Below are 21,578 nucleotides of genomic sequence, written 5' to 3' on the forward strand. Positions count from 1 at the left end.
GGAATAAGAGAGATCCAATCCCTGCCCTGATGGAATTTGTATTTTAGTAAGAGAGATGGACATTAAATAATAATACAATCAGGTGTTAATTATAATTATGGTAGCTTCTGTGGAGGAAAACAGCGTGAGACTTGGGATGATCTGAGGTCAGGGAAGCTGGCCCTAGGAAGCCACCTGGGAGCAGAGCTGTCCTCTCAACACTCCCAACAAGCTTCGACTGTCCTTCTCAATCGTTTTTGTGAGCTCCTCTTTCTCTTCCAGTTCCTTATGGGGTCGCGTTTCCCAGGGAGCTGCTTCAGCCCTCTGTCCATCTCCCTACATACTCACCCAAGAGATGCTGCCCACTATCTTGGTTTCTGCCACGACTTTCCAGTCTATAACTGCAAATTTTATATCTGTATTCCAAGCCCTCCCCCATCCCCACAAAGCTTCAAACATGTTTTGACTGCTTGTTGCATATTTCCTGAATGAGTCAGATGCACCTCAAACTCAAGATGTCGAAAATGAACTCACTAGTTCGCCCCAAACCTGACCTTTTGTCTCTATCCTCTGTCTTGGGGGGATGGCCCCATTGTCCTGGGAGTCTTCTTTGTCTTCCTCTGTCTCCCTCACTGCCCAAGTCCTTCCAACTTCATCTCCCAAATCAAACACATGTCATTCCTCCTTTTTCCATTCTGTCTACAACTGCCCTAGTTTAAGTCTTCCCAATCTCTTCCCAGTTGGTACTATTTTCTAATGGGTTTTCCAGATTCTAGTCTTAGCCCCAACTCCATTCTTCCCTAGGTCAGGAAGTGAGTCTAACCAAAAAGCCAATCTAGTGTATTCCTCCCTGGTTTAAATCCCTTTACTGCATCAGTATCACCTACAGGAGAACATCCAAGTTTCATGACTTTTTATAAACTGTCCCTTCTGGCTTTGGTACTCTCTCCAGCCTCATCTGTGGTTTCATATTTGATTTCCTCCAACTGCACTTGGCTAGGTCACATGCTAGTGCTCTGCTCCTATCACCTCCTCTCCTTGATGGCCTCCTCTCAACATGTCTTTGACTAGATGTCTCATAACCATCCTCTAAAGTGCAGCTCAGCAGTTCTCTAGGAACTCTTCCTTGAACATCTCCTCAACCAAGCCATGTTACATATCCCCCCCCTAGTCTTCCTTAATTCCCTGTGCATCTCTGCAAATTGCATGATGATTATTACCATCTTAGTCCATTCAGGGTGCTATGACAAAAATACCATAGACTAGGTAGCTTATAAATGACAAAAACTTATTGCTTACAGTTCTGGAGTCTGGGAAGTCTAAGATCAAGGTTCCAGCAGACTCAGAGTCTGAGTGCTTCTTCCCAGTTCATTGACAGTCATCTTCTTGCTACATCTTCACCTGTGGGAAGGGATGAGGGATCCCTCTGGGGACTCCCATGTAAGGGCAATAATTCCATTCATGAGGGCTCCACCCTTGTGGTCCAATCACCTCCTTAGGACCGCACCTCCTAATACCATCACTTTAAGCGTTAAGATTTCAACATATACATTTTGGAGAAACAAAATATTTAGTCCATAACAATTAGAAATGAATCTCTTTTATGAACTGTTACCTCCCTAGTTTCAGAGATGGTGTTTTTGGATTCTTAGAGCTTAACATAGTGCTGGACACATAGTAAAAACTTAATAAATGTCTGTTGAATAGACAAATATCTATATATCAGGCATACTTGTCTACTGAGCTTTACTATAAAGCCAGCTCACTCATGAAAAACTTACTATGTTCAAAGTGTTCAGCTGCTGATTTCTTGGGAGGAGCTGGAACACTAAGATGAGTAAGATATAGCTCAGGCCCTGGAGGAACTCACAGTCAAGTGGCAGAGACAGAAATCTAAACAAAAAAATTATAGCATGATGTGATAAGTACTATAATAGAGGTATGCGTAACCTACTAATGGAACCTAAATTATCTTGCACATTTTCTGACATTCTAAATATACAGAAGATTGACTTCAAGATAAATGCATTGAGTGAATCATCAGAAACTCCAGATGCCACGTGGGAGAAGATAAGGATTAACATGATCTCACTAAACAAAATAGCCATGGTCACCAGAATGGACAACGGTTTTGTCTAGGAGAGATTATAACTCATTCCTAGGCCAGTCACAAAATGAGGAGGTACAAAAAGCAGAGGCTCAATCTGGACTCGAGTCTACTGTGTGACCTTGGGCTGGTCAGACATCAGCCTCATTGGGACATTAGTTACCTCAAGTATGAAATGGGACTTGGGGTACCTAGAGTGGTGATTGTCTTGCTTCCTAAAGCCAGGACATCTATGGAGCTACGGGAGCAATTGACCAAGGCTGGCTTCTGAAGGCACTGGAGAGAAGCCCCAAGCCCAGAGATACACACCAACTCCCACCCATACCATGGAGCCAACTAGAGCACAGGTGTTGGAAGACGCTCCATGGTGTTGGCTACAGGCAGCACAGTGGTGTGAAGGAAATCAGGATAGCTGAGCTCAGAATTCTTGAGGTTACGGGTAAGGTAGGTAGACTTCACCTTCTTGAGTTTAGGCAGGATGGAGCCCCGCATTGGGCTCGCTGCTCAGTGGTGAGTCTGCTTCTCCCTCTGCCCCTCCCCCCTGCTTGTTCTCGCTCTCTCTCTCTCTCTCCCCCTCAAAAATAAATAAATAAAATCTTTAAAGCCAGTATACCTCCACACACCTTATAGGCTCCCTTAACTTTTGCCCATGTTTCAGTGAAGAGTCCCGTCATTAAATTCCCCTCCGAGTGGGCTACCTTTTCCTGCTGAAACCCTAACTGGTGTAGCCAACTGGACACTGAGCTCCTCCAGGGGACTCTGATACCACCTCTGGGACCTCAGATCTATTCATGGTTGTAGGGAAATTCTAGATTCTGGTAAAAATCTGTTTGCAAGGATCCATTCTGATATTGTGGTATTCTCCATAGTGACCTAGGAGGTCTCTAACCCTTGGGTTTCCTGATTATTCCCATCCTCTTCACCCAGAGCTATTTGTATTTCCCTAAAAGCCCTGCTGCCTCTGACTCAGTATCGCCTCACTGACTTCTAAAGGACCGCTCCCCAGTGAAAGGTAAGTGATTCTGGAAATAATTCAATGTGCGTGGGATGTCCAATTGGAGCCAAGGTGCAGGGAAAATAGGCTCTTATTTTCAGTGGATTTTGCCTCCCTAGGAGACTGTCCATTTGCTGTACATGCAGCTATGAACTAGAATGAACCGTTTCACCCATTGGGTTGTTTATGCCACACCTCAGAACATTTGCTTTTCTCAGAGGTCACTGTGACTACCCTACTTTTTAAAAACTAGAACGTGCATTGAAGGCCCCTTCTTAAGTCTCTTTGGGGAGAACATGTGTGGGTTTCCAGCCACCAGACCAAGCCAACTCTGAAAGGCAGAGGACTCTATCTTTGTTGGTCTATGAGAACATTCCTGGCCTACCACTTTGCCATTGAGCTGGGAAACCTCATTCAAACTTGACTTACTCTTGGCTCTGGGGGTTGGTTTTCACAGTGGAATGCAGTGTTCTGTGCTGCTCTTCTCAGATTCACTCAGAGGAGCAAAGTTCTCCTTTGGCAGTTTTTTGAAGATCCATTTTCAGTCAAGAGGCCAAAGAACTCTTCCTGTTTACCAGCACGAAATTGACACATTGTTGTAAAAGTTCAGAGCAGGAAAGAACCGTTTGAGGTCAATTAATTCAGCCTTTTCATCTTTCAGAGGGGAAAATTGAAGCTCAGAGAGGTTAAGGGACTTACTCCAAATCACAGGGCTATTAATGGGGGAGCAGTGACTAGAATACAAGGCTCGTAATCAGACCAGTGAGCTCTCACTGTTTCTTGAATTGTTTTGTTTTGTCCCCAAGTTCTAGAATTTTCAGGTGAATTTCTCTTGCTTGAATTAGTTTGTGTGTCACTTGATTATGTGAGGTCTGATGATGTTATTAAAGAAAAACTGTCTTCCTAGAAATACCCTTTTCAGCCTCCATGTCAGATGTCACGTTTTTTGCAAATATCATGTTAATCAGACATGCTTAAGTTTTTCATAAGAGAACTCCGATATTTCCAACAGATTCTTATGTCCTGAATCAATCGGCACAATTGAGAAACATATTCAGTGCTGACCAATCGGCACATTTTAGTTTCAATCTTTTTAAATTCTCATGTGAATTTCTGCTCCCCTGGGAAAGTCACCATAAGAAGATCAGCAGTTAAGCTCTGGTTGTCTTGTTTTGGCAGTCACTATAGAAATACGTATGAGTCATATATAGTCAGCTACATGAACTCCACTTGGATTTGCTGATTTCCTATCTAATAATTAGATCATTTACTGAAAGGGGGTATTGGCATCCCCAACAATAATTATGGATTTGTGTATTTCTCTTTTCAGCTTGATCAGGTTTTGCTGTATGCATTTGAGACTCTTGTTTGGTACACACGTCCTTAGGTTTGCTATGTCTTCCTGGTGAGTAATCCTTTGATCATTATGTGATGTCTTTCTTTGCTTCTAGTTTCTTTGCTTAGATAAAGTCTTCCTCACCTGATATTAACATTACTATTCCTTCTTTTTAAAATTGATGCTTATATAGTACATATTTTTAAATCTTTTTCTGCCAATCTATCTATTTTGTTGAAATTAAAGTGAATTTCTTGTAAATAGCATAGATGGTTTGTGGGGGTTTGTTGTTTTTAAATTCATTGTGCCGATCTCTGTCTCATTTTTTTTCAATCTTGCCCTTTAATTGGGATATTTAGACCATTTACATTTAAGATAGTTGTCTACCATGTAATTATTTGTTATTCTTTGTCTCCTCTATTTCCTGTACCTCTGTTCCTCCTTTCTTGTTTTCCAATGTATTAATTGAGTACTTTTTAAGTATTGCATCTTGATTGAATTATAGTGGTTTTGAGTGTATCTGTTTGTATTGTTTTCTTAGTGATTGCTCGGGGCGTGACAATATACATATGTGACTTACTAGAGTCTATTCGCATGAACATTTTACCATTTCAAATGAAGTGCGGACTCTTTGCTTCCGCTTTAGTCCCTTTACTTTTCCCACTTCTAAATATCATAGTCTTGAAGATCAGATAGTGTTGTAATTTTTGTTCTACTCATTAAATATGATTTACAAAGCTCGTGAGAAGCGTTAGTCTATTGTATGTACCACACTTTTGCCCTTTACATTGGTCTTTCATTCTTCCCAATGATTCAAGTTTCCTTCTTTTATCGTCTTCTCTCAGTGTGAGTTACAGATGACCCTTGAACAATGCTGAGGTTAGGAATGCCAGTCCCCACCCAGTCTGCATGTACCACGTGATACTCTAGAATCTTAACTCCTGATAACTTACTATTGACTGGGAAGCCTTACCAACAACATAACTGTCGACTAGCAAGTTTTACGTATATGTATTATCCACGGTGCTCTTCCAATAAAGCAAGATAGAGAAAAAAAAAAGTTTTTAAGAAAATCATAAGGAAGAGAAAGTGCATTTATAGTATTAGTCATATATTTATTGAAAAAGTGCCATGTATATTTAGGCCGGGCCAGCCCAGGGGCAGCAGCGGTGGTAGGCCTGGCCCACGATGGCCATGCTCCTCTGCCTGCTGGCCTCAGCTCAGCAGCATCAGCTGTTGCTGGGCCCACAGGCAGCAAGAGAAGTCTGGAGGTACAGTACAGTTGCCCCGTCTACCCAGAAGTATGCCACCAGCCTGTAGTCCCTGGCAACCATGGCTACCAGTGATGCCTGAGGTTCCAGGAGGCCGCAGAGCCACGGCATCACATGGGAAGGGATCCATGGCCAGCCCAGCAGGGATCTGAAGCTCCCAGCGGCCCCAGAGCAGCTTCCAGAGACTAGTGCATAAAACATAGAGGGCCGAGGCATCAGGGGCTCAGACTCCCTACACAATGTGGTCCTTACCTTCTGGGCTGTTCCTTTGTTCAGCCTAGCCTCCTGCCAGTCCCAAGTACTGGACTGAACCACCCTGTTGACGCACAGGGAAATGCAGATCTGCATGGACCTAGGACCCCCAGGGGCTGCTGACAGCCTTGGTAGGCCTCCCTGAGTACTCAGGGGGCCGCAGGTGGGGCCTCTGCACCAGTCACCTTTTGATCTGATCCTGTGGAAACTCAGGTACGCAGTTGTAAGTAAACACTCTGTGGCTTTTGCTGTCAAAGTAAAAAAAAAAAAAAAAAAATCCACATTTAAGTTGGTCTAGGAAGTTCAAACTGGTGTTTTTCAAGGGTCAACTGATTTTTCCTTTAGCTACTTTTTTAAAGACAAGTCTGCTAGCAGCAAGATTCTTTAAGTTTTCCTTCATCTGAGAATCTTTATTCCCCTTTCATTCTTGAAAACTTTTGTAAGATATAGAATTTACTGTTGACAGTTTTTGTCTTTCAGCACTTGAAAAATGTACAACTTTTCTCTGGACTTCATGGTTTCAGGTGAGAAATCTGTTTTTATTTGAATTTGTGTTCCCTTATGGTTGATGCGTTGTTTCTCTCTGGTTGCTTTGATGACCTTGTTCTCTAGTTTTTAGAAGTGTAATCATGATGTGCTGTGGCATGGATGTCTTTGGGCTTATCATCTTTGGAGACTGTTCAATTTATAAATGTCTCCCACCAAACTTGAGAAATTTTCAGCCATTATTTTTTTTTTGAACACTCTTTTATTCCAACTTTTTCCATTCTCCTTCTGGGACTCCAATGATATGAATTTTGGGATTTTGTTATTGTCCCACAGTTCCCTGAGGCTTTGTTTATACTTTTTCCAGTCTATTTCCTGTTTTTCATATTGAATAAATTCCATTAATTCGTCCTGAAGTTCATCGATTCTATCCTCTGTTATATCCATTCCATAATTGAGCCCAACCAGTGAGGTGTGTTGTTTTGTTTTTTTAGTTTCTGTTATTGTATCTTTCAGCTCTATCATTTCAAGTTGGTTCTTTTTAATAATTTCTATTTCTTTGTCGATATCTTCTATTTTTCTTTTGTTTCAGGAGAATTTGTAATCGTTCATTAAAGCATTTTTACAATAACTCCTTAGGATCTTTGTCAGATAATTCCAACATCTGTTTCATCTCTGTGTTGGTGTCAGTTGATTACCTTTTTTCATTCAAGTTGTGCTTTTCCTGGTTCTTGGTGTGGCCGGGAATTTTCATTGTGTCTTAGACATTTTGATCACTATGTTAAGAGTCCCTAAGTCTTTTTTTTTTTTAAGATTTTATTTATTTATTTAACAGAGATAGCCAGCAAGAGAGGGAACACAAGCAGGCGGAGTGGGAGAGGAAGAAGCAGGCTCATAGTGGAGGAGCCTGACGTGGGGCTCGATCCCATAACGCCGGGATCACGCCCTGAGCCGAAGGCAGGCGCTTAACCGCTGTGCCACCCAGGTGCCCCAAGAGTCCCTAAGTCTTATTTAAGTCTTTTATTTTATCAACCAGTCGCCCTGTTTAGGTTTAGCGCTCAGATCCTGGCTTACCTTTTGTAAGCTATGGTTCCCATGATTACTTAATTTCTTGAGACTTTGTAATGCCTCTTTGATGTGCTTTGTTTATCTGGTGCCATTAGAGCTCCCAGTAGGACAACCAAAAATATCTCCAGACATTTCCAAAAGTCCCTTGTGGAGTATATCACCCCCAGTTGAGGAGCATTGCTTGACAGAAGCCAGAAGAATTCAATGTCCCCAGTGGGGGACAGGCCATGATCCTGTGGGGAGGGGAGGATATATTCTCCCCCAGAGCCTCATGGGAGAACCTCAGGATCCCAGTCTGTGTTTGTGTGCCCTAACTCCTCTGGCCTGGGACAAGGAAAAGGCTGTATTTGCCTCTTACTACATCTGCTCAAACTTGTACTCAGGGAGGATACTGACAATGCCACCTATAATGAAACAGGATTTGATTTCTTTATAACCCAGCTCAACGGCTAATCTAGCCCCAAACAAACAAGTGGTCTTTATTATGGAATTACAGCTATGAAGTTTCAAGGTGAAATCCTCTTAGCACTGCATGTATATGTATGCATATTTATATTTTCTGCTTTAAGATATGCTGCCAAAGATCGTTATCAGATACATCCTTTTTGCTTGTTAGTTGGTTTTCTTCTTATTTCTACATTGCTGAGATGACATCACATGACCTTTTGAAAGTTTTTGCTTTTCTGCCTGGAAACATAGGGCAGCGTTTCATAAAAGTGAGGAAAAGGTTACTATGCTTTAAAAAAAAACCTTAACTTTGGAAAAAAAAAAAAGAAAAGAAAGAAAAAGCTGCCAGGTTGTTTATTGCAGAGTTGACTCATTTGGCCAAAAGGAGTTGTTTTGGCTAATCATTTACTCAGGTGCCCTCCGAATAGAAACGCCATCCTCAAACTGTATGAAAATTAAATGACACCTCACAGAACACTTGTTTACCAAATGGCTGAAGTTTAAGGTCAAATCTGATGGCCTCCTTGGCATTTTCTGCATGCCAAGCAAGTCTGAATTATTACATATTAATTATTCAGCTTGAATTGTTTCACATTTTCTGATTGGGGGAGGTGCCTCTGTGATCACTAAGCAATCGCCACCATTCTCCTCCAGAACGTTCGTGGCATTTGGGGCTACTACAAATGAACGCAGTATGTCTTGGCGTCCGAAATAAACCATATGCCAACACAGAATAAAATTAGCCTCTCTCTCTTACCTTCAACAAAAGTAGATTTCTTTGAAACATGACCTGCTCGGGATATGAATGTTTTATAGACTGTGAGCTCCTGGAGCAGAAGTATAGCTGCAGGTGATTGGAGGAAATGTCTCCTTCTGGCCGTCTACTCGGGCACCAACCCTTTGTATACTTGTCTTCTTGTCTTCAAAGAGATAAGAACTTTTGTCCACGATATTCTGCCTATTCCCCTTCTCTGACCACCTTCCAAGAGTCAGAGGAAATCTTGTTAGAAGGATTTGGAAAAGTCCTAATAGGGGATAAATGAAGCATAGCCACTTGTCTTCAAGGCTGTCCTCAAACCCTGAGGCCTTCTTGCCAATGAATTTACTTGAAGTGCTGGGAAACTTTTCTCTTCTGTTTTGGGAAACAATGATTACTTCACTGAAGGCCTGATGACATCCTCTCCTACCATAGTCGTGACATGAAAAGAGTTTTCACATCGTTTTTTGGCTCTTTAGTGGCATTAGTGTGAACATCTCTGGCTCTATCATTCTGGTTGTAACTTCGAAGGTGAAGACTGGCTCAGGAGCTCGGAGAGAATGTACTGGGCCTAGAAGCCCTGGGGTCAAGGGCCAAGCAGAAAAATCCAGCCCTCGTCTTAGCACTGCTGTTGTTCTGTTGTCTGTCATCAGTGATATCATTGTGGGGATGTTACGAGAAAGAGGGTGACAGAGGAAATGTCTGCAAGCTGCTGGATGATTTTGATGGCTCTCAAATTGCTTTCTGTTGTTTTGGTGAGGCTGCCGGCCTGCAGTTCAATGTTGGCTTCTAAAGAAGTGTGGCCATCAAAGCAAAGTGAGGCATAATATCTTCACACGGTGGTCAAGAGTGTGACTTCCAAGGTCAGTGTGCCCTACTTCAAATCCTGGTTTCACTTCTTCCCACCTGGGTGCCTGTGAGCAAATTAATGAAACTTTCCGTGTCTCAGTTTCTTCAGCTGTAAAGTGGGGATAACAGTGCACAATTCATGGTGTTGCCATGTAGGGTGAATGAAATAGTATACGTGACGTGCTAAGCATAGAGCCTATAAGGTAGCAGGTCTCAATAAGCATTAGGTCTTATCACAGAAAGTACTGGGAAAGTGTCTGTCCTCACAGCCACCACCCGATCAGAGTGGCCCTCTGGACCGCAGGGTCCTCACCACTGGGAAGGATGTTTGCAGCAGCAACTTCTGCTGTGTATCTTTGGTGAATGGCATGGTAGAGGTGCTTAAGCTATCGACAGGCACTCCATTGCAAGAAGCCTAAATTCTTTCCAAAAAACATTGATGGGAACAGCTTTCAAACATATTTCAGAATTGTCTTAAGGGCAACATTAGCTTTTAAACCGAAGAAAAGTTATTACCCTTGACCTGGGGATTTCCACTCAGATTGTAATGATCCATGATTTCCCAATGCCACTGCTAAGTTTGTTAGGAATTCAAACGAGCAACTGAAATTGACCTGAAGTCCAGTGTTGGTGAATTATCACTACCTCTCTCTTTGAGAGAGAAACACAGAGAGAGAGAGAGAGAGAAATTATGCTGGGGGGGAGGGGCAGGCTCATGTGGACAAGAAAGGGTAGGAGGAGAAGCAAACACTCAGTGTTGAGCTGGTGTCTTTGTTTTAATCGAGGGGGTGCTAAGTGATCATCAGAAATGTCTTCTAGTGCTCCCTTTGGCAGCACATATACTAAAATTAGAATGATGCAGAGAGGGGCGCCTGGGTGGCACAGCGGTTAAGCGTCTGGCTTCGGCTCAGGGCGTGATCCCGGCGTTCTGGGATCGAGCCCCACATCAGGCTCCTCCGCTATGAGCCTGCTTCTTCCTCTCCCATTCCCCCCTGCTTGTGTTCCCTCTCTCGCTGGCTGTCTCTATCTCTGTCGAATAAATAAATAAAATCTTAAAAAAAAAAAAAAAAGAATGATGCAGAGAAGATTAGCATGGCCCCTGCACAAGAAATGTCTTCTGGAAGCAGAGAGAAATACGGAAACAATTCAAGTATGCCCAACCGTTTACAAAATTTTGAAGCTTGAGAAAACCGATTTTGAATGCATAGCCCAGAAATTATCTAGATAGAAGTATTTTCTTCTAAAGAAGTGAGATAGTAGGAGAAACTGTTGGTTAATGACGAAGGTAAATGTGCATGACCCTAACGGACCACACAGAGGCCTGTAGGGAGTCCTGAGAGTTCTCTGTTTGTGAGGTAGAGAAACAGCCGTCAGCACCTCAGAGCTCACAGACAGGGAAGAAAAGAGAAGACACTGCTTGGCCTTCCAGTCTCTCTGCCCTTCTACATTCCCAGCTCGGTAGGGCAACACTGGGAAGCTGAGTTATGGATCGTTCACCAGCCCCACAGAAAAGGGAGTCCTGTACCCATGCCCAGAGTTCCTGGGATGGTGCTCTGTGAGCCCCCTCAGTAAGCTCCCATTGAACAGACCGCAAAAGAATGTCCCAGCCTCTCATCCTGAATGGGTGCCATGGACTCCATGTCAAAATTCACATATTGAAACCCCCGTCCCCAAGGCGATGGTATCTGGAGACGGAAACCTTTGAAAGGTAATTAGGTCATGAGGGTAGAGCCCTCATGATGGGATTAGAGCTCTTTTAAGAAGAGACTGGAGAGAGTGTTTCCTTTCTCTACTCTCTGTCATGTGAATAGACAATGAGAGGAGCATCTTTTGCAAACCAGGAAATGAGCTCTCACCAGACACTGGATCTGCTGACACCTTGAGATTGGACTTCCAGCTCCAGAACTGTGAGAAATAGATGTCTGTGACTCTTGGCCCCCTTTTAAGCAGTCTGAACTGCTAAGGCAATGGGTATATCCATTCCATCTTCCCTACGTTTCTTTAGGTGGGAAGAGCTTGCTGACAGTGTGGGACAAGAAGATGGTGGGTCCATTTGGCCTGGCGTGGACTGAGCCTGGATGGAGGTTAGAGCTAAGAACTCTTTCAACTGCCTAAGACGAGGAGAACAATAAGGAACAAAATGGAATTTATCCTTTGAAAAGCTAAAACTATAATTGTAGACACTGGCCACTTAAAATTATTGCAATGTCTGATTTTCATTAATTTCTTAAAACAAATACATCATCCATAAAAATAATAGTAAGTACTAATGTTTATTAAGCACATTAATGGCCCAAGCATGTACAAAGCACTTCACACATCTATTATTTTTTCTTTCCTACAGACTTCTTTTTTTTTTAAGATTTTATTTATTTATTCGGCAAAGATAGAGACAGCCAGCGAGAGAGGGAACACAAGCAGGGGGAGTGGGAGAGGAAGAAGCAGGCTCATAGCGGAGGAGCCTGATGTGGGGCTCGATCCCAGAACGCCGGGATCACACCCTGAGCCAAAGGCAGACGCTTAACCGCTGTGCCACCCAGGCGCCCCCTTTCCTACAGACTTCTAAAGCTAGTATTATTGTGTCATTTTATAATTCAAGAAGCCGTATCTAAGTACATGGGTGCTTAAATAATTTGTCTAAGGACACGATGACAAATAGCAGAACTGGAACTTAAAGTCATTGCTGTCTGAATCAGAAACCCACTATCGTCTGGGAAGCTCCATATACTTTCTTTGCAACTATTCCATAAATGTAACATAATTCCAAAATAAAAAGGTTATTTGAAAAAAGTAAAAGCCATTATCTAAATTGCCTTACTATTCTATCTTCCCAAATAACTTATGAAAGTTTTTCTTTGTTTATATGCTACATTTCCCAGAAATTTTGAAAAATAGTGCATTATATTTTCACCTGGGGATCCTTCCAGCATCTATATTCCCAAAGTATTATTTTGTATTTCTTCATGGGAATCACCTAGAAAAGCACTTGCCTCTTGAACAGTTCCCAATAAACGTTCATCACCATCGTCGTAATCATCATCACTGACTTCACAAATAATCATTTGTTACATTATACTTCAAGAATCAGTGAACATATTAAACTCCCCCACTAGACTGTGAATGAACTAAGGGTAGAGACCACAGTAGGTGCTCACTAACATTTTATAAAACCAATAAATCCCTGTGCTCACAATTAGATCTTTCAGCAATGAATCATCAAATCAACAGGTAATTTGTTTCTGTTTCTGTTTCTAACTTGCGTTTGCCCTGGAGGAAGAGGGTAGTTGCCAATGGGCTGCCTTCTCCATGACTCTTGGCCACCTTTGTAAGAGGAGAAACCCCATTGCTCCATCCCCATGTTGTTTGAGGTAGGGATGTGATTGACATAAAGCCACACATTCAAAAGGTAATTTTCCTGCAGCATGTCCTCCCTCAGCTCTAACCCAGTTAAATCCAGCTGTCCTCTCTGCTGCGCTGTGCGTCAGGGGGAAAATCTACACATGGGAACAAAAGTAATGTGACCTCATGCCCTTTGGACACAATTTAAAAGGGGTCCAATCATCTTTTCTAGCTGTCAGGTTCCATGTTTCTTATGCCATGTCCCCATTTTCCACTGAATGCCAACACTGTTTATAAATTCGTGGGATCTAGGAAGAGTGAGGGCACAGTTCCAGAAGCCTGATGCATCAGGACATGTGAACTCTGGAAACAAAAGTGTTCGCAGTGGCTTTGCTGAACCAGCATACCGTGCGCGTTCGCTGCAATGGCGGGCCCATCACGTGTTTGCTCGACCAACGGGTGACGATCAGTTTTAAAAGATGTTAGTTCTAGGTAATTGAGGAAATATCCTTTAGCTCAGTGCTATTCAACAGAACCTTCTGCGGTGACAGAGATTAATGCATCTGTGTTGTCTAATAAGGTGCATTGGGAATAGGGGCCACCAAGACAACTGCAGTGTTGGGTAAAACCATCTCGACTTTATTATAGGGTGACCACTGCTCAGAAGCATGACCTTTGTCAGAGGAGGGCGTGGCATGGTAGGCGGGGGTATAGATGTGTATAAACGTAACACTAGGTTTTTATGTATGAAGCAAAACACTTCTATGTCCAAAGAGTTATTTTTGAATTCCTGCCTCATTAACAACTGCGCCATTTCCCCGCATTGGAAAAAAAAAAACAATTGTTTAAATTGGATGTCTTGGTTCATGGTTAACAATGAGACTTAGGTCAGGTGTGAATCTTGGTTCCAAGATAAAATTGTTATTAGGACATTAAAAACAAACAGACAGACAAAAACACACACACACAAGCATCATATGACCTCCAACCATACATTTTGCTATTTGCTCAAGTGAGTTATATAATTAGGAAGGTGAAAGAAGATGGATAATTTACCTCCTAGAAATCTCTTTATTTTATTCCTTTTTTTTTTTTTTTTTTTTGGAGAGAGAGTGTGAGTGTAAGCAGGGAGGAGGGACAGAAGGAGAGGGAGAGACAGACTCTTAAGCACACCCCATGCTCAGTGCAGAGCCAATGTGGGGCTCGCCAGGCTTGATCTCATGACTCTGAGAGTCTGACGCTTAACCGACTGAGTCACCCAGGTGCCCCTACTTTCTAGAATCTTCTTACACTCCAGGAAATAGACCCTAAATGGGCAAGCCAGCTCCTCAAATCCTAAACACATCCAGAACTGTCTGTATCCCAGCATGAACACAAGGCACTGTTCTGAAAGTAGGAGCCTAGATCTATTCATTGATTAGAAGAATGATAGGTTTTGTTGAAATAGAAATAGAAAATCTTATTTCAAATACAGGTTCTTCATAAGTCCTATTGCAATTTTTAAACCTTCACCATTTTCTTCGTCTTGAGGCATGACCTTGAAAAATCAATAAGTCAGAAAAGTCCAATTTCTTTCTTCATTGCTTATAGAAATTAATTTGGCAAGATGTAGTTTAAAAAAAAAAGCATGTTTGTACGAACCATATTTTGTATATCTAAGCCATTGTGTTCAATTGTGTCCTGTGATTACTTTGAAATGCTGCCTACAACCTATGTTGTTTCAGAGCAAGGAGGGTTTCTTGGTTGTTTTTTTTTTTATTTCTTTTTTTTTTTAAGATTTTATTTATTTATTTGAGAGAGAGAGAAAAAAAATGAGTGGTAGGGAGGGGCAGAGGGAGAGGGAGAAGCAGGCTCCCCACCGAAAAGAGAGCCCAGTGTGGGGCTCGATCCCAGGACCCTAGGATCATGACCTGAGCCAAAGGCAGACGCTTAACTGAGTGAGCCACCCAGGTGCCCCGGGGGGTTTTTTGCATTTCATAGAAAACATATCTTCAAGCATAAATTTCCTATTTCTTGCTCACCAGAATCTTGTCAGTCCCAAGAGAATATTCCAGAGATCATTGTGCATCAAATCCATGGGTTTTCTGACCCAGGACTCCTGAGATTTGCTATTTCGGGTCAATAGGAAGATCTAAACAGGAAGACCACACCGTGATCTAGAAGGTTTGCATTGGCGTCTCACGGTACCCGCTTTCCTTCCAGGGCTACCATGCGTCCCCACCAAATCTCAGCTCCCCTCTCCCATATCCCTTCAGGATGGTTTTCCAAAGGCATAGCAACTAATCTCATCTCTGGTAAATAGAGAGTCTAAAGATGGCTGTTGCGCTTGACCAAATCGCACAATGATTTCTCCGTCAGCTTGCAGTGTGGGGGGGTGGGGGTGGGGTGGGGGGGTGCCTTTTCCTTCTATCCTATCACTCCCAGCTGGAAATTTTTGTCACAAAAAACTAGACACCACACCGTATAAATCTCTGGGACACAGGAAGCAAGACAGGCCGGGCTGTAACAGACTGTTCTTCATCCTATTCTTTCTCGGGATATAGGAAGAAATCTTCTTGATTGTGAAGAAGACAATAAATGAGAGGTGAACTTCTAGGCTATGAAAGGAGCCAAGAATGAGGAAAGGGGGCACCTTCTCGACTTCAGGGCATGTGGTGTTTCAGGGATGACTCAGTGTGTATTCCCGTGGCTGCAGCTTGGAGACCCTGCCGCTTACCTGGATATTGGAGTCGGGCCCAGCCCAGCATGGGTGTGTGCACCAAAGCAGCAAGTGGCAGGACAAACCTGAGCTTGCTCTAATCTGTATCTCCTTAGATCTTGTGGTCTGGGGAGCCCACAAAGGGGTCACCCTGCAGCTGAGTCTGCGACCCTATGTGTACTTTACCAGGGGCCTTCTGGCAGCCATGGCTCCATATTGATGGGCCTGACCTGGCAGTGATTTCAGTGGTTTAATGTTTAGAAAAGTTTTGGCTAGATTAGAGAAGGGGAGTGGTACCTGGGCAACTCATCGGGGGAGGGTTTGGAGGTGAGGAAGTCCGTCTGTCATTTTGGAAGACACATCCTGCTGACACCGGTCTGTTCCACAGTTTCTGTGTGTAGGTTCTTTGGGCCCAAACGATCATGGTCAGTGCCTAATGGGAAGCACCATTCACCCTATAGGCGTTTGGTAATAAATACTCAGGTGAGTAATTTTTGAGAACCAAAGGAAACAAGATGTCCTGCATAACGTGTGAGTTGGGGAAACCCCCCAAGTGGAGGATAAAATGGCATTCCAGTTTTGGATATCAATTTCTCTGGTGTGCAGGGAATTTTCCCCTTACCCTTTCCTCACCTCTGACCAGAGGAGTAAATAACATTAAGCCTCTTCATGTGATTTCACACCAGAGCCATGATTAAGCAGATACCCGGCAACAATTTATTGGCACGCAGCACAGAGTCAACGTTCAGAAAGCCAAGATGCACGCAGTTCTGAGAGGCTTCACGAACCCACGTGCCCACAGCCACGACAAGGCCCCTCACGCCCTCTACAGGTCTGGGTCTTCACGGAGCCTTGACCCTCCGATGCCGACTCTAATGTGGGGCAATTCACCCAGGGCTGCTGCAGTGTCCCAAGAAGGGAAATGCGGAGCCGGGGGCCAGACCTACTTCCCCGCACAGGGGATTTCCAGGCCCAGAGCAGCGCCCCCGAGGCGCCCAGCGCTTTCTAGATGATCGGAAGTGTTCAGTGGGAATGGGCAGCCTCAGGACCCCCTCCCTGGGCCACACAGCTCCCTCTCCCTCCGAGCCAGTTGTCAGACTGGGAGGGCAGTCACCTGCAAGCTAGTTGGCTTCAGATTTGGCCTCAGACCTGTGTGTTTGGGGCACAACGGCTCTCTTCCTGAGTACCGCCAACTGACGAAGTGCTAAAGACTCCCTTGAGGGTTGGTGGTAACTCATTTTGCTGACTGAAGAGTGAAAGAACAAGAGAGCTGTCTCTGGTTTGGACAGTCTCTGAAGCTGTTTGGCTGCGAGAACGCTATCAAAGGTGAGCCAGCCGCATACCTTACTGATGAATGGTGACAGGCTTGGTGGCCAGGAAGTCGTGTGGGTGTGGTCCCTGGCAAAAGCTACTTTTAATCTTTTTTTTTTCGGTGAGTGGGAGTTCAGACATCGCCCACCTGGAGTGGAATGTGCTGGAATAGCATGACGGAGGGAGTGACTGTGAGTGTGTTGGGTGAGGGGTGCAAACACAACACAACAGGTTTCTATCAATGAAGCTAAGAACTGGTTTCCTTTTAAACAATAGCTTAATTGAGGGTCACCTGGGTGGCTCAGTCGGTTAATCGTCTGCCTTCGGCTCAGGTCATGATCTCAGGGTCCTGGGATGGAGCCCTGCATAGGGCTCCCTGCTCAGTGGGGAGTCTGCCCCTCCCCTCATTCTTCTCCCCCCTGCTCCTGCTTGCTCTCTCTCTCAAATAAATAAATAGCTTAATTGAGGTACTATGGATATACAACAAACTGCACGTATTTAATGTGTCCAATGGGATAAGATTGAACACACACAAGTATGTGTGACCCCATTACTTCAATCAAGGTAATATACTTATCCTGCGCCCCCCTAAGTTGTCTTGTGTCCCTTAGGCTTTTTTGGTGGCAGTTTTTGTTTTTTTTGTGGTAAAAACACTTATCATGGGATCTACCCTCTTAACAAATTTTAAGTGCTCAATACCGTGTTGTTAATTACAGGCACTGCATGATTCAGCAAATTTCTAGAACTTACTCACTTAGCAAACTGAAACCTATACCTTCTGCACAACAGCTCCCCATTTACAACCGACTTTTCTTCAAACTTCTATATTACAAGAAGTTATAAGAACTTTCGGATTTTCTTCCATGAAGCAGCATGATTTAACAGTGGTTTTCAAATGCTTTTTTAAAGCACTGGAAGCTTCTTCTTCTTCTTCTTTTTTTTAAGTCCTACACCTGAGCCCCAAATTATAAAAAAGATCAAAGCAGAGTTGCTCTGTTAGGAGTGGGTGCCGGCCCCAGGGACCCAAACCTGCTACGGATCCCCCTTCCTCTAGCCAGGCAGCCCCAGAGGCACCCACATGGAGGCCCTAGAGCATCCCAGGACAAAATTTAGCAAACATGTGGGTGAGTAGGAAGAGGTCTGGCAGACCTGGGTTTGGATCCTCTCTCTGCTGCTCGTGAGCCATGGAGACCTTCAATCATTCACGAGCATATCTGCACCTTGCTTTCCTCATCTGTAAAATGGGATTAATAACTCTCATGTTGCTGGCAGGCTACAAGGATGGAGGCAGATGCCGTTAAGGCGCCCGACACCACATCTGGCAGGTGGAGTCTTTACATGACTTCGCGTGGCTGTACTTAGTTCAGGGAGACTTTGGGATGAAGGCTACCTACTAGAGGCTGGGAGAGAAAGAAAAAAATGACAGCAAGGAGACTTCCCCTAGGTCAGCACTGTTAAGGCTGTTGCTGCCCAGTTTGGTACTCCTTTCTCCAAAACATCCACACGCTTTGCGTCATATCTCCTGTTTAAAAACAGGACAGTCAAGAGAGCAAATAGACAACCCACAGAATAGGAGAAAATACTTGCAAATTGCATATTGGTAAGAGTTTGATATTCCGAACATTTCAAGAACTCTAACAACTCAGCAACACAAAACCGAAAGCAAGCCAATTAAAAATAAGCAAAGGCCTTGAATAGTGATTGCCCAGAGAAGAAATACAAATGGCCAATAAGCACATGAAAAAATGCTCCACATCCTTAGTCATTAGGAAAACGCAACCAGAACCACAGTGAGATAGCCCTTCATAGCCACTTTTGGCAATGAAACTGCAGAAAAATAACAAGTGTTGGCAAAAATGTGGAGAAATTGGAACCTTTATACATTGCTGGTAGGAATGCAAAATGGCACAGGCTCTAAGGAAAACGGGTTAGCAGTCCCTTACTAAGGAAAACATAGAACTGTCATATGACCTAGCAATTCCACTGTGGGACATGTACCCAAAGGAGCTGAAAACACAGGTTCGAACAAAGCACACAAATGTGGATAGCAACACTATTCACAATATGTGAACGGTGGGAATAACCTAAATGTCTATCAACCGACGAATGGGTAAATAAAACGGTCTCTCCATCCGATGGAATATCGTTCATCCATAAAAGGAATAAGTCCTGACATGGGCTACAACATCGATGAATCTTGAGAACGTTATACTAGAGCGAGAGAAGCCAGACACAAAAGGCCACATATTGTATGATTCCCTTTCCATGAGATATCCAGAAGAGGCAGATCCATAGAGACAAAAGCAGCTCAGTGGTTGCCGGGAGTGGAGGAGGTAAGAATGGGGAGTGACCGCTAATGGGCACAAGTTCCTTTTAGGGTGCGGAAAAAGTTCTGGAACTAGAGAGTGGGGGTGGTTGCACAACATTGTGATTGTACTTGATGCCACTGAATTGTACATTTTTAAATGAATAAAATATAAGCTTTCTGTTATGTGTGTTTTAACACAATAAAAAAAAGACAGGACAAGTGTCCATCCAACCAAAATACAGCTGGTGCATTTTTTTAAAGCAAATTTGAAGACTTGTTTTTTCTTTTCTCTTTGACCTTCTTGTAGGGACACAGCAAAACAGAGCCCTGAAATGCCAGGACATTTGTGCTAAGAAAGGCTCACTCTTGGGGTGCCTGGGTGGCTCAGTCAGTAAGCGTCTGCCTTCAGCTCAGGTCATGATCCCAGCGTTCTGGGATCGAGCCCCGCATTGGGCTCCCTGCTCAGCGGGAAGCCTGATTCTCCCTCTCCCACTCCCCCTGCTTGTGTTCCCTCTCTTACTGCCTCTCTCTCTGTCAAATAAATAAATAAAATCTTTAAAAAAAAGAAAAGAAAAGAAAAGAAAAGAAAGGCTCACTCTTGTTTCAGGGGTACTTCCTTCCAGAAGGCCAAAGAAAACTGGCCTGGAAAATATGAGAGCCCACTCCTCCCTCAAAGGACGACCTAAAAGGGAGAACTTCCAGAAGCCCAGCCAAGAACCCAGCGGGGCATGACCCAGCAACCCAGCTCATTGATGTGGACATGGCTACTCTCGGCTCAGTCAGAGATGCCACAGTTCAGGTCTTGGCTTGTCATGTTGCCCATTAAACCCAGAACCCGTTCCCTTGGCTCCTTCCGTAGGAAGGGGACATGTCAGAAACTGAAGTTTCAGAGAAAACATCTCCTGATTTCAAACGAGCTCAGCTCCAGGGTAGGTGTCGTGGAATCTGTGGGCTGCTTTTGGCCCAGATATCACACCTTTGGCTACTTCTGCTGATGCTATTATTTTTAATTGGTGGGGCAATCATTGTATCCCTTTGCACAGGTTTCATCTGAGTATCTCAAAGCTCTTTACCTCCATTCCATTCCTTTGCAGCTCTTTTAGCAATGATCGTCCTTTTGCATTCCAAGCTGGAAAAACAAAACACTTGGTGAGGCAAACTCCCTTCAACCAAGTAAAAGACAGCCCTTAGTGAGGGAAGCCTGCCTGCTCACCCGGGATGACCTCACTTCACATCTGACCTTTACACACGAATTCTTGTCCCATTGTGAGTCAGCCAGGATTTGATTTTGTTCTTCTGTCTTTAGTTAATTCCTGTTTTATCACTCCACAGCTTAAATAGAGACCAACACTCCATCTTTATAGTACAGATTTCCAACGCACCATCAGAAACAGCAGTGATTCTGAGTGGGAGACATTGGAGACAGATTGATGGGGTGGGGGGGGGGCACATGAGGCCCAGTAGGGAAGACGAAGGGCCACCATATTAGCAGCACTGAATTCTGACATTCCCAGACTGCCCTCAGACACATACCAGACCCCCGTAACCACAGGATCCCTCGGATTCAACTAAAGGGAGGTCCAGAGCTGGCCGCATCGGAATAACTCATCAGTTCTCTCCTTCCCACCCCGTTCAGCAGTATGGCGTGTTGGCCCAACGCACAGTACTTGTTAACCACTCCAGGAAAAGAAAGAGCCACTCACCCTGATGGGCTGTCAGAACTAATTTTCAGCCATGTTATTATATGGTAAAGAGGAAAAAGGAAATCCAAGGAAACTGTGATTAAGGCCAGTGCCTAATCAGGGTTTTTCCCCTTCATCTGTTTCATACAAAAGCTGCCTAGAATCACTGTGGGAGCCGTTAGGTTCCTCTCTTCAAGTGTTAATTAAATGTGATATTTTAAAATATACACTCCTTCCTCCAGGTAGAACAAACTGAGCCCTTTGTAAATTGCTCAATGCCCGTTGGTCCCCCTGGCAGCTCTACTTCATTGCCGTGTACTTTTTATTCCCCTGTTGGGCCACAACTCCAACAGCAATAAGTATAGAGTAATTATTTCTGCCAGAAACGTTCCCCCTTAAAGGGGCTTGGCTTATTTTGGTTTTGTGTGTGTGTGCTTGAAAGAAAGGCATATTATAATATCAGTCTTCTTTGTTTTCCCTCTTTTACTACCCACTGGTTCTCCAAGTCGTTGGCAAACACAACATCATTTGCTTTTGTTCCCTATACAAATATTTTCCACTTGAGCCCTGTTTCTTACTTAAAACCGCTGAGTGTCTAGCTATGGAAAGCAACTGTTCCCAAGTAGTAGATTGAATGAATGCCTGTGCAGCTTTGACTTAGGAAATGTGTACTAAACTTTGGCCTGAAATGTCT

At 43.7% G+C, this 21,578-nt stretch overlaps 1 long non-coding RNA gene across 2 annotated transcripts; it reads left to right on the forward strand.

Moving 5' to 3' along the window:
* Nucleotides 1–4,307: 4,307 nt before the first annotated feature.
* Nucleotides 4,308–17,391, forward strand: LOC130542228 (uncharacterized). Of its 2 annotated transcripts, none has more exons than XR_008956632.1 (3): nucleotides 4,308–4,485; nucleotides 6,420–6,463; nucleotides 16,270–17,391. It is a non-coding gene; the product is annotated as an uncharacterized LOC130542228 (long non-coding RNA). The 2 variants fall into 2 exon arrangements; XR_008956631.1 differs by lacking the exon at nucleotides 16,270–17,391 and adding an exon at nucleotides 11,552–11,875.
* The last annotated feature ends 4,187 nt before the right edge of the window (nucleotides 17,392–21,578 follow it).

The sequence above is a fragment of the Ursus arctos genome, unplaced genomic scaffold (assembly GCF_023065955.2).
Source record: "Ursus arctos isolate Adak ecotype North America unplaced genomic scaffold, UrsArc2.0 scaffold_31, whole genome shotgun sequence".
Taxonomy (NCBI): Eukaryota; Metazoa; Chordata; class Mammalia; order Carnivora; family Ursidae; genus Ursus; species Ursus arctos.